Genomic DNA, 13,646 nt, shown 5'->3' with positions numbered 1-13,646 from the left:
TGCTGCCCATCACAATGGCAAATACCAAAATGCTAGCTATCGCTGAATTACTCTCTTAGACCTTATCCCAGTTTACAGTCTCTCCAATGACGTGTTTCCGAACATGTTCACCAGATTCACACAGTGTTGGTGGAAGTGAATTAGTGTAACTTCTGTGGAGCTTAGCAATAGCTAACAAAATTAAAAACACATGAACTCTTTTGACCCAGAAATTCTACTTCCAGAAATTTATCTTTAGCTATACTCCAGCATGAGTGAAATAATGCTTGTAACATTACAAACACTGTAACAGTAAAAGCCTGCACATTAGGAAAAGACTAAAGAAAGTGCCTTTACACTAATGAAAAATTATAGCCAAAAAGTGGGGGTAGAAGTGAACTATAGTGTTAGAAAGTATTATCTCCACTTGTATAATAATAAGACAGAGAGTACAGGTGTTTTCTTGGACATACATAAACTGTCTTAAAAGAATGCCTGAGAAACCAGTAACATTTGTCACTGTCAGAGAGAAAACCTACTTACTTAGAGGACAGTGGTAAAAAGAAACAGACTTTTCTTTATGCACATAATTTTAAATGTTCTGAATTTTGAACCACTCGAAGGCTGTACCTATTCCATAAACAGATCAAAACTGTTAGTAATTCTTCCACCTGGATTTATTGAGTGCTTTCTATGTTCAGTGCCCTTTGAAGATGTTGCAAGCCTGATTCCTATATTACCCTTACAATAACCTTATAAAATATCCTTCTTTCCAGGATGAGGAGACCAAGGCATAGAGAGTTTAGATAGCTTACCTAACATCACAGAGCTTACCTAACATCACATCGAAAGCACCCAGCACCTGAGCCAGGATAGAACCCCAGTATTTCTACTAGAGAAACTCAGAAGCCCCAGCTGTTTGCCACTGAGGTACACATTCTGCCTGGACCACATTTATTTGTGGAATGCCTACAAAGTGGATGGTGTATTAATACAGATCAACCTTGTCCTTTCCAAGAAGTCCCTCCTTTCCGGGCACCCAAACTCCAAAGCAATTCCTCTGGTCGGTGCTATACTTTCTGCGCCCCCTGTAGACAGGTGCATGAATGGGGCTGGGGCAGCATGAGACAGTATTATCTCTTCCTCTTTCGCCCTCCTATTCCCCCTGCACCAAATCTCACATTTGTGACTTCCTAAGGGCCTCTCCCGTGTCTCCCCCTGGTCCTCATTCCAACTGCCTTGGATTCTTTCAGGCTGCCATCAAATCATAACTATGTTTTGGCACAGTCTCCTTATTCAGTGGGTAGCGGCCAGAATGATGTTTTCCCCGTTGTATTATTTTCTACACAAGTAAACATGTTTTATCACCGAAAATTTTAAATGCATTTATGCACAAAGAAGATGTCTTTCTAATGCTCTCCCTTGGTCTCAAAGGATTAGGGCATGACAGACGAGCCTTCAGGTTCTAGGTTTTCTTTGCTCATCTCTTCCTTCTGGACGTGTGGAACAAGGAACTACCTCTCATTTTCGGGTGGTGTCAAAACATTTCTTCTCTCTGGGCCTTGCCACACTCTATCTCCTGTGTTTGGAATCCCTAAACTGCAAATCCACCCAGTCAACTGCCATTATTGCCCCAAAACTCAGCTCCAGTGTTCCTTCCCCAGGGAAGCCTTCTTTGCCCCCCAAGTCTGACTCAAATTTCTCTCCTCTTTGACCCTGGAGGATCCAAGGCAACACTCAGCCCAGGTACAGGTCACACACATGATAGCATTATCTGCCTGTCTGTAGCCAGTGATCCGTGGGCTCCTTGAGAGCAGGGCTGGTGTCTTGGCCATCTTGGTATGTTTGCTCACGGTCTGCACAGTGCCTGGTACTGGTTGGAGTGACTTACTACTTATTGAATAACTGACTGAAATATGTTAAAGCTACATGTACCTCCCAGGACTGCTCTTATTTTCTAGACTTTGCCTCCTCAAGTCCCCACTGCGCCACAACTCCCGAGGGTTACCCCCTGGTACAGTCCCCTCCCACAGTGATGCCGGACTTGGTCATGTGACTTGCTTCGGCCAGTGGGACTTTAGCAAGCATGATGCAACCAGAAGCTGGATTAGTGCTTGTACACCGGGGCTTGTCCTCTGGGAATGCACCCTCTTGGAAGCTGCCTGCCATGTTGTAGAGAAGCTTAAACTACTGAAAGATGGGAGACCACGTGGATGAGGGAGGACAGGTCATCTTGGATGCTCCAGCGCTATCTGGCCCCCAGGTGAACGTGGCCTCATGAGTGATCTCAGCTGCATCTTGTAAAATAAAAACCTCCCAGCTCCCGGCCCAATCAACACACAGAACTACTAGATATAAGGCGTCACTGTTCATTTCAGCTATTTGTTCTGATAGTTTTGGGGTGATTTTTTGAGCAGTAACAGACAACTGAAACAGGCCAATGGAAACTACCATGCTCATGACTTCCACCATGGCAATACAGCCTCCCCGGTGCCCTGGCTGGTCACTGCAGCTGCCCCATATGCCAAGGTCATTTGCTGGAACCATTCATCGTCTGGGTCATTTGCAGGCTGCCAGAGCCCAAGTGAGAAAATTGGAGCCCCCAAATCAAAGCAGAGCCATAGTATAGAAACATGGGAAAGAGCCCCAGCTGTGTCTGAGTGTGAGAGGTGTTTGTCAGGGAGAAGAACGAAAGAACAGGCCGTGCTTGACATGGCCTTCCTCTGAACCTCCTCACAAGGACACTTGGCCGTGAAAATGCATTAACTACAGCCTTCCAGGGCTTTTGATGTGAGAAAAAACAAAGTCGTTTTCTGTACCACCCACTCCATGCAGAGACCCAAGGGGGATATCCTGGGCTCTGGCCCCTGCTCCCTTTGTCCAGCATCCCTTTGGGCCAGGATTTCAGCTTATGGGCAGAAGGAGATGAGCCACCAACCCAGAAAGAAAACAGCAGATCTAGGAGCTCTGAAAAGCAGGGTTCCCTAAATGAAGGGATGTCTCCTGTGGGTTTATACACAGTATCCTCTCCTCCGAGATGAAGCTAGATTCCCTTTTGATGCCTCGTGGTTCTTACCTCAATTGTAATTAAATTGTTTGTAGTGACTCTCCCCCAGTAGAAAGCTCCTCGAGAGTAGAGATTGTATCTGCCCTACTCCACGTGGTAACTACTTTGCCCAGCACACAGCATGGCACACAGTGGGTACTCAGTAAGTAGCTTGGGCAGAATGAATGAACACATTATGCATATGCATATAGGGCTTCTTAACCCTGATGCCGATGATGACCCAGTCTCCCACCTCTGTGCTTCCGCGCAGGCTGTTTCTGGGCTGGAACTCCCTTCTCTCCTCATCCATCTGGCCTCTTTGCTAGCTCTGGAGACATGAGTTAGTTCCAAGCCTCTCTGATCCTCAATTTGCTCCTTTGTATATAGGGACTAGCACCCTCCCTTGCAGAGAGAGTACAGGCTGAGATCAGAGGATGCCTAAACATGCCTGGCACACACTCAGGGCTTATGGGTTTTTTTGTACTAATCCTATAACTGGGGCTATAGCTTCTAGCTCCTCAAGGAGGGCTCCCTGGATCAGCGGTATCCTGTCACCTGAGTGCTTATTGGAAATGCAAAATCTCAGGGGTGCTACTTGGCTCTGACTTCTGGCCAAGATGTCTGTGACCATTTCTCTGTGCCATGTTCTCTGCCCCGGGTGCTGAGAAGCCAGAAGTTATCTTGAGAGTCACCCTTATCATGAGAGCCCATAGGGGAGCAGGGCTATGTTTCTCAGACTTGAATGTGCATACATATTTCCCGGGGATATTGTTAAAGTGCAGATTCTTTTTTTTTTTTTTTTAATTTGAGAGAGGAGAGAGCGTGTGAGTGGGGGAGAGGGACACAGGGAGAGAGACAGAATGAGAGAGTGATTCTTTTTTTTTTTATGTTATTTATTTTTGAGAGAGACAGAGCGAGAGAGAGAGCGAGCATGAGACAGAGAGACAAAAAAAAAGATTCTTTTTTTTTTATGTTATTTATTTTTGAGAGAGACAGAGAGAGAGAGAGAGACAGAGAGAGAGACAGAGAGAGAGAGGCTCCTAGGTGTCAGCACACAGCCCGGCATGGGGCTCGAACCCAGAAACTATGAGATCATAACCTGAGCTGAAGTCAGACACTTAACTGAGCCACCCAGATGCCCCAGGGAGAGAGAGAATCTTACTCATACTCAGCACAGACGCTGGAACCTGATGGGGGGCTCCGTCCCACGACCCTGGGATCATGACCTAAGCTGAAATCCGGAGTCTGACACTCAACCCCCAAAATGCAGATTCTAACCCAGTATGTCTGCTGAGGGAGGAGGACTGAGATCTTGCATTTCTAACAAGCACTCAGATGACAGGATGCTGAGGATACAGAGAGCACTCTTTGAGGAGCAAGAGGCTACGACACCAATTACAAGATGAGTACCAAAAGGACCACGGGGCAGCCAGGGTGGGTGGTCACCGGAAGTGCCGGTGGACATTGGGGGTGACCGTGGTTGAGGCTGCTCTAGTGAACCCGTCCCCCTGGCTAGTGGGTAGTGGAACCGAACACTAATGGCTCTAGGGCGCCTCTCTAGAGGCCAAACAGCTGAACTGCAGAGAACGCCTGGAGCATTTCATTTCCGGGTGGTGGTGGTGAGAACCAGCCAGGAAGCATTCTCCCCGGGAGTTTGCACATTTTCCCAGCTACAAGCCTCTGAGCCTCTTCTCCCTGCCTCAGCACTACAGGGCAGTGGAGAAGAGCACTAATTGCAGAAGGAGGCCAAACGACAAACGTTATTCTGATGAACTGGAGGTCCTCCCCAAGCACTACTCCCTAGTTTGGGTATATATTCATTTTTTAAATTCAAGTAAAATATCATATATATATATGTATATGTATACATATGTATATGTATATATATAATATATATCATATATAAAAATATATATCATAAAATATCATATATATCATATATAAAATATATATATCATATATATGACTTATTATTTTTTAAATTCAAGTACTGTTAACTTAGAGTTTTATATTAGTTTCAGGTAGAATCAGGTTTTATCCTGGATCTTTGTGCCAAAAGCCCTTCCTCCTTACGCCAGTAACGAAGGTCGCCTACAGCAGCTCCTTAACATAGAATCACTCTGGCGCCCTCTGGAGGTCACTCCTCCATCCTGCCCCCTCTCCGAGGTCAGCTCCTCTCAACACCGTTGCTCTCTCCTTTTCTTGTGTGTAAGGTCTGACACCCTGAGAAGACTCTAAAGTGACGCCGAGCTGAGTATTACAAAAATCCCCCCAAGAATGGAAATACGTGGAAGGCCTCTCAGCCCACTCCCACAGCATAAAGACAAAGGGAGGAGGTGACAGCCCCCTCCACCCCCACCCACCCCCTCGTCGGCCCCAGCTGTCTGTCTGTGTCAAATGTTCTCAGCAGAGGTTGGGGGCTTCAGCTCCCCACACAAAGAGAGTTCAGAGCTGTCAGTCCCTTTCCCACGATACACTAGGTGCTGAGGAGCAGGTGATAATTGTAGCTCTGTCACCCTTGTCACCTCTGAGCGGGCTGGGTTTTTCTTTTTTTCTTTTTTTTTTCTTTTTCTAAAAACAAATGTTGTACTGTCTGGAAATCAAAGTTGGAGTTTCTGCAGGCCACTGCTCTTTCTGCTGAAACCCGGATAGGGAAATGAGTCCTGAGAGATTTTTGGTTTGACCTCCAGGCAGGCCTGCCAGGAGCACTTCCCTGGGGAGGAGCCCCCTCCCAAAGCCCAGTGCGACCTGGCGTGTCAGATCTCCACCTCCCTCTCTCTCTGTCTCTGAAAGAAAACTATCTTCACCTCTTGATCTCCGTCCTGTGCTTTGTAGAAAACGCACAAGAACTCTCCCTCCACCTTCCTCCCTGCTGAGACCCTTCTCATCTCTGAGGGACTCTCATGCTCTGACCCAACATTTTCGAGGCCACCTCTCCTCTCCAATTTAGATGCTCCCTGCTCTTCTGATGCTTGATGTAGGATTCCACTCTTCAGCCCCACCCTGCCCTCAGGGCACACTATGGGATACCTATGAATGTCTGTGTTAAACGCTAGCAGTGAGACTAAAATATCCCAGAAGCATGTACTCAGATTTTCATACTCAGATTCACACACATAGATGCAAACGGAAACAGTTCCCCATTAGAACAGATGCCATTGTTCATAATAATAGTATCCCAAGTTAATTATGTTACCACGTGCCACGCACTGTGTTAAGCGTTTACCTACATTATTCCCTTTAGTCCCCGGATGCCCTATGAGAGGCCCATATGCCCATATCACCACCTGTATCACCAACCTCTTTACAGGTGGGAAAAAATACAGCGTAAAGATGATAGGAGTCTATCCAAATCTCAGAGCCAATGAAATGTTGAGAAAACACTGGAATCCACATGTTTGTCTCTAAAAACAAATGGTCTTAACCACTCCTCTACATTGTCTACCTCATACAAAGTCTCCTAACGCTGCGTCACGTAAAATTGCACACACACGGCAGTCTAATTCTTCTCAGAGCCGTACAGTTTCGTATTAGCTAAACACACTCAGGTGGAGATCCAAGTTAAGTCCCTCGCAAGCTGTCACAGAGACAAATCCAAATTCCTAACAAAAATAAAACCCACGGAAATATTTCCCAGTCTAAATTGCCTAATCAATCTTATTGACAACTACTTTTCATTGCAGGACCTATCACTGAGGGAAAAAGCAGCGAACATTCAATACATTCGTGGCTTGCCTCAGCAATGTAACCTCTCGGAAAGCAGAGGTTGGGGACAGAGCACAACATCTATTTGGAACCTAATTCTGCTCCAATGAGGGTGAATTGCTTGGTGAAAGAACAAGGGAAAAAAACTCCTGAGGAATCGTAGCCAGGTCATCTCACAGGTCACGCTATTTGAGGGGGAGAAGCTGGGCACGGTCTCACGTGTACCTTGGACATTACGAAGGCAGATTACAAAAACCTCTGCAGGAAAGAGGCTGGTCCCATGACTTTATGCGGGAAGACAGCTCTGGAGAGATGACTTTCAAAACTGAAATTCCGACAATCCAATTGCAAATGACTCTGATGTGGGAGAAACGTGGTTGCACGGGATGACTACAAAGGAGTGACACAAACCTTTAAGTATCATGTTAGCAAGGCTGAGGCCGGAATGAGCCAAGGATGGTGACATAAAGCACCTTCCTGAGGAGAGTCAGAGCAATGAGAACAGAAGGGCCAGATCCACCTCTCAAGGGCTGGGTGTACGACCATGGGTGATTTCCCTAACCTCTCCAAACCTCAGTTTCCCCATCCATAAGATGGGACTAGTAGTTCTTACACTGCAGATGTGTTGTGAGGATTACATGGAATGACGCATTCAAAGCAAACAAATAAACAAAACCTAGAACTTTCTCAAAAAGTATCTGCTGTCTGGTCCCTCCTATCCTCCTAGCACTAGTGGTTTAACATGAACAAAAGCAGCCCTCTTGAGCTCCTGCATTGCCTCCATCTTCCTATCGTGGACCAAAATCTTCAGATTAGGACATCTAGGGGTGCCCGGTGGCTCAGTCAGTTGAGCGTCCGACTTTGGCTCAGGTCGTGATCTCTCGGTTCGTGAGTTCAAGCCCCGCGCCAGGCTCTGTGCTGACAGCTCAGACCCTGGAGCCTGTTTCGGATTCTGTGTCTCCCTCTCTACCTGCTCCTCCCCTGCTCACGCTCTGTCTCTCTCACTCTCAAAAATAAATAAACATTAAAAAAAAGAACATCTAGAATGAACACCAATAAGGAGAATTTACCAATCCACACAGCATGCAGATTGTTGAAATGAAGTTATACCTCTTGACCCAGAAGAATTATATTCAATGGGTGGAGGATGACACGCAGAGTGCTCCCATGCTGTTGGGAACCCTCTAAGAGTCCCCTAGTATAAGGAAAGGGACAAAAGGCATGCCTGTTACATAGCAAGCCCTCAATTAAAATTTGTTGAATGTTGTTGTAACGGGCAAGAAACAAGCAAATGCCTTAATCTTCCTAAAGGGACAGAAGGTGTGCCTGAGTCCATCCCAGGATAAATTCCAGATCTGCTTATTTAACAGGGAGCTTTCAAGCCTTCGGGAAGAGCTGCCATGGTCTCCAGCATGGGTCCATCAAGAACCCGCTGCACCTGACATCTCTTGTTTCCTTTTCTGATAGAGTTGTTAGATGAAGAGCAGAAAAGAGCAGTATCTCTGGTTTCACGATTCCAGATGGAGAAGTGGGATGTGATAACAATGCCGTCAGGGGCTTAGTAACTGACGGGACCACCATGTGCAGAGACAGCAAATTAACTGCCTTGGTACCAACCTGGAGATGGGGCTTAGTAACTGATGGGACAACCGTGTATAGAGACAGCAGATTAGCTGAGTCAGTACCAACCTGGAAGCCTCAGGCAGGGCGCTCTTCTGGATCGATTCCGGTCAACCTTTTTCTCACTGTCCTGGGAGAGCACAGATGGATGGCGGGTCAGCTGTGAAGGAAACACAGAGGGCCAATCTTTGTATTGCTAAGGATCCAGCTCCATCACACCAGCTGAATCGTGGTCACAAAACCACTATCGTTTCCACAAAATCTTTCCTTTCTTCACTCTCCGGAGTTCACCTGAGCTCTCCCCCTCGCTTCTCCCCTCGCTCATTCCCTGAATCCCTCCACTTGCCAAATTCACCAGTTTTAACTCCTAAATAATTCTCAGACTTTTCCTCTATGTTCAATCCCACTATTCCTGCCCAAATGTAAGCCCTTATCAGCCAAGGGTTTGGAATCCAGTCAGAGATCCATATTCAAATCCCAGTCTGTGTGATCTTGGGCAAGTTCTTTCATGGTTTGAAATTTTGGCTTCCTTGTAGGCAACATGGGGGGATAATACTAATACCCACCTCAAGGGTTGTTGCAAGATATCTGAGATGATACTTGCAGAGTGCTAAGCATTCAGTAAACAGCAATTAGTATTACTGGGCAGTCGGGATGACCTCCCAGCTGGTCTATCCACCAGCAGGCCCACCTTCCTGCATCACCTGCCTCTTATCAGAAGGGTGGTCAAATCCAGAACCTATCAATGATTCTGCCCAGAGTAAACACCTTTACATGCACGTGCGTACACACATGCACAGGCACAGATGTGCATGTCACACACACACACACACACACACACACACACACACACACACAGCATTGCCCCAGGACACTGTCCTAGCTGGTACATACAGCCTTCCTGACTTCTCCAACCTGCAGCTATAACTGTCCCCTGGTTCCCCTGCACAGGTGGTTGTTTCTTGCCTTGAAGCTTTTGAGAGATCATTTCCCTCTCCCCGGAATACTTTTGTCTCTTGTCTGTTCAGCAACCTTCAACTCATCCATGAAAATGCAGACAGGTGTCTGCCCTCTGGGAAGACCTCTAGGTCCTCTTTCGGTGCCCGACACTTTTCATGCCTATTACAGACATCTTGGAACCTCTACACCCTCCCCTGCAAAACGATGCTTAAAATACCAACCCCAGGGGGCGACTTCATGAGAACTGAGTGAGATAAAATACTCAGCACATCTAGGAGAGTGGACTGCAAGGAGAATGCTGATGGGGCTCAAACCTTTCACCTGCATGTGGTGGGGAAGTGGGGTGCGCACTGTCTAAGGGGAGAAAGCGGGCAATTAGAATGTGAGCCCTGATAATGATAAATAACCAATGAAGTAAGTCTGTCATTCTCTCAGGGCCCCTTCTTCGGGCAATGCATGTGGGCACTGTTTGGCCAAGAGCTATACCAACAGGCAAACATTGTTTCTTCCAAAGGAGGAAGTCTCTTTCTTTCTTTCTTTCTTTCTTTCTTTCTTTCTTTCTTTCTTTCTTTTTAACGCTTATTTATTATTGAGAGACAGAGAGAGACAGAGGGTGAGCAGGGGAGGGGCAGAGAGAGAAGGAGACACAGAATCTGAAGCAGGCTCCAGGCTCTGAGCTGTCAGCACAGAGCCCGACGCAGGGCTCCAACTCACAAACCACGAGATCCTGACCTGAGCCAAAGTTGAACGCTTAACCTACTGAGCCACCCAGGCGCCCCAGGAAGTCTCTTTCTTGATCTCATGGATGCCCCGCATTTTGGAAGGACAAAGATGAACACACCTCCCCTATCCCCAGCTCACAGAGCGAAGAAGGGAGTAGGGTGTGGGGGTTAGATGCCTCCTATGGTGCCCCAGCCCATCAAACTACAGCACCTGCTTTAACCGAGGTTTAACCAGCTTGCTTATACTTTGCTTCCCGAGGATGCTGGCAGCCAAGTGGACCGGCCAGAGAAGTGTGCTCACTGCTCGTGATGGCAGGGGGGCACCAGAGAGCCTGGGTCAATCCCAGCAGAGAAGCTGGCCTCTCTCGCGCATGCCCGTAGGATATTCCATAGCTGTCTGTGCACCAGAGACAAGACCAAAGACCTCCACTTTCTCAGGAGCTTTGAAAACCATATAAGGAATGGACTTCTTTCATTCAAGGCCATGAGACTGGTGCCACTGGGCCAGGCACTAGCTTAGACCAGGTAGGGAAAGAAGTCAGACTTCATCCAAATGAAAAGAAGGAAAAGTGGCCCGTATCAACCCAACGAGCAGACATGCTGTGGACAGGGAGAACAGAGGCACTGGAGGGACAGACTCCTCCACAATAAGCAATGGAGATGTCTGCTGTTCAGGGCAGTCCTGGGGAGCCCAGGACTTGTTTCTGTAAAGCTGCTATGCCCATAGCAAAGGCCTGGGTCGACCCGAGAGGCCAGGACAGCTGCAGATGTACACATGGCAGCCCAGGGCCAGGAAGCACATCCTTATCCAGAAATGGGGGCTGGGCAGCTGGCTCTGACAGAGCCTGGCAGTCCCTCTGGATCTGGCAGTGAGCAGGGCCTGGTAGCCTAACACCCCATCCAAGCAGGATCAACTAGGATTGGTGTCAGTCAAGACACATATCTGATTAACTCACCAACTTTTGAAATTGGTAGAGTTTTTCATCTTTGCTTCACAATCTCTCTCTCCAAACATATCAACCATGTAGGCCACGCCAAGGATAAAATGTTTCTCCCTCTGGGAGATCAACGTACCCCTAGAGGCCAAGTGAGGTCACAAAGCCCAGCCACAGAGATTGCTTCAGTCAGTACTTCCCCGGGCACCCACTGTTTGCCAAGCCCTGTTCCACACAGGAAGGGGAAACCATCAGCAAAGCAGAAAGGGCCCCTTCTCTCTTGAGGCCAACGTCAGGAGGAAGGAAACAAACAATATGTGCTAAATGAATATTATAAAGTGGATTCAGAGTAATAAGGGCGTCCAAGGGTGGCCGTGGGCACTTCTCTAAGGAGGGAAAGAGGTACCTTGGAACTGCGTGAGCAGAAGCAGCTGGTCTTGTAAAGCCCTAGGGAGAAGGAACAGCAAACACAAAAGTCCTAAAATAGGCCCAAGCTTGGCGAGCTGGAAAAGCAGTCAGAAGGAGAGTGTGGTTGCTCCTGATAAGCAAGGGGGGCAGGGCCAGGAGGTGAGGTGAGGGCAAAGAGGCAGACAGGCTGGCAAGGTGAACCCCAGGGGGAGACCTCGCCTCTTTGCCGTGGGCCAGTGCCCAGCTGAGTTCTTGGCTCAGAATGTGTGCTTGATAAACACTTGCTGAATGAACAAACACATAGGAGCAGGCCCAGGTTAGTGACAAACGGAGCAAGGCAGAGGGACGCGATTGCCGGTGGCTTTTCCATAGTGGACCTCCTCTGATCCACATGGGCCAGGTCCACGTGGGCTCCCCACGTGGTTCTCCTGGCAGGGAGCCATCACTAAAGTAGACAGGAACAGACCAAAATGAAGGTCTTTGAGTTAGGAGACCCTAGAGCTGACTTCAGTCCCTCTTTGCAGAGAAGATGTGCCTCTGGGATGCCGAGGCCAAACTGTATATGGAAACGTGGGAAGTTTCCATTTAAGCCACCAACCAGACCTTCTTCCCCATAAAGAGGCATTTGGCGCCCCGGGGCTCCCAAGCCCTGTCTTTGTCTGGAACTCCTGATGAGTTTACCCCCAAGGACCCAGGCTTCTGGACTGCTGATACTAGGGCTAGCTGGTTCTGCAGTGCAGAGGATTTTGCTTTTTATTTATTTATTTATTTTTAATTTAAAAAAAAATTTTTTTTTAATGTTTATTTTTGAGACAGAGAGAGAAACACAGCATGAGCAGGGAAGGGGCAGAGAGAGAGGGAGACACAGAATGTGAAGCAGGCTCCAGGCTCTGAGCTGTCAGCACAGAGCCTGACGCGGGGCTTGAACTCACGAACTGTGAGATCATGACCTGAGCCGAAGTTGGACACTTAACCGACTGAGCCACGCAGGCGCCCCGGATTTTGCTTTTTAAAGGTAGACTTTTTAAGCTTTGTTTCCACTTGTCTGGTGCCAGACTGAACTGGAGAGTTCAACTGGGATTGATAAACACGGCCTGGCCTGCTAGGTGCCAGGCACTGGACTGGCCGGGGATTTGAGGCCGAATGAGGAGCAGTCTAGACCAGAAGACAGCCACATAAACAGAACACAAAAGCCCCGTCAACACTGTCAAACTGATCAATAAACGTCTGGGGCTTTTCTCCTACAGAGCAGCAGAGTGGACATGAGTGGGCATTTCACTCCTCCTCTCCCAGCCTTGCCTCTTGACCTTTCGTGATGTTTTCTTCCATGGCCAGAACACAGACAAGACACTGCAGTCTGGAATTCTGGAAGCTTGTGGTTCCCAACAGGAGGATGGACTAGTGCAGCATGATGCATGTTAAAACAGGACATGCCAAATCTCTGGTGCCTGTAAGACCACGGGCCGCGAGGAGGTCAGTCTGTTCAAGCCAAATGCTTTACGGGGACCAACCCAGCATCCATTAGGATGCTTTTGGAAGAAGGGGAATGGCCCATTTCCCCCAAAGACTTAATGCAGCGGGGTGGGAGAGTACAATTTGCTCAGCCTGTCTTCAACCACGGTGGAGCCCCTCGTGCAGCTTCAACAGACTCTTGCAAACTCAAGGAGACCCACCCAGCTTTTGGGAGCTTTGTTCACCTCTGAGGGGCCTCAATCACCTATTCCTGCCTCTCATGGTCCCTTACAGTCCATGGTCTCAGAATAGCACCATCCCCCAACCAAACCTCACAAACCTGCCCCCACCCCGCACCCCATCACATGGAAGCCTCCTGGAGAATCGTCCAGCCTCCCCCTCCTGGGATGAACATGGCAGTGAGCACCCAGGGCTCCCCCTTGAAACTCTCTCCTCCCTCCCCTTTCTAGGTCCCATAGTCGGTGAACCCATCTGGAGCTCTGCTTCCCACACTTGAACTGAAGATTTCCTGATTTAAAAGTCGCACATGCAGGGCCCTTGGGTGACTCAGTTGTTTGAGTGTCCAACTCTTGATTTTGGCTCCAGTCATGATCCCAGGGTCGTGGGATTGAGCCCCTCATGGGGCTCCAAGCTAGATGTAGAGCCTGCTTAGGATTCTCCCTCTCTCCCCCCCTCTCTCCCTCTCTCCCTCCTTCTCTCTCTCTCTCTCTCTCTCCCCCTCCCCCACTCACACAGGCATTCTCTCCCAGAAAATAAATAAATACATAAATAAGACTCACACATATACAATAAGTCCAG

The 13,646-nt window shown here is 48.2% G+C and overlaps 1 long non-coding RNA gene across 1 annotated transcript in view; it reads right to left on the bottom strand.

The window, feature by feature from the left end:
- LOC109278634 (uncharacterized) overlaps nt 1–11,098 on the bottom strand; it is a 62,956-nt gene extending 51,858 nt beyond the window's left edge. The window contains exons 1-2 of the long non-coding RNA XR_002085769.2: nt 10,989–11,098; nt 8,420–8,510 (exon numbers count right to left, since the gene is read on the bottom strand). This is a non-coding gene — a long non-coding RNA (uncharacterized LOC109278634). The remainder of the gene's footprint in view (nt 1–8,419; nt 8,511–10,988) is intronic.
- Between the last annotated feature and the right edge of the window lie 2,548 nt (nt 11,099–13,646).

This window comes from Panthera pardus, unplaced genomic scaffold (genome assembly GCF_024362965.1).
Source record: "Panthera pardus isolate Hobbes unplaced genomic scaffold, ASM2436296v1 HiC_scaffold_12, whole genome shotgun sequence".
Taxonomy (NCBI): domain Eukaryota; kingdom Metazoa; phylum Chordata; class Mammalia; order Carnivora; family Felidae; genus Panthera; species Panthera pardus.
The sequence above is the reverse complement of the archived record's forward strand: the minus strand, read 5'-3'. Positions and strand labels throughout refer to the sequence as shown.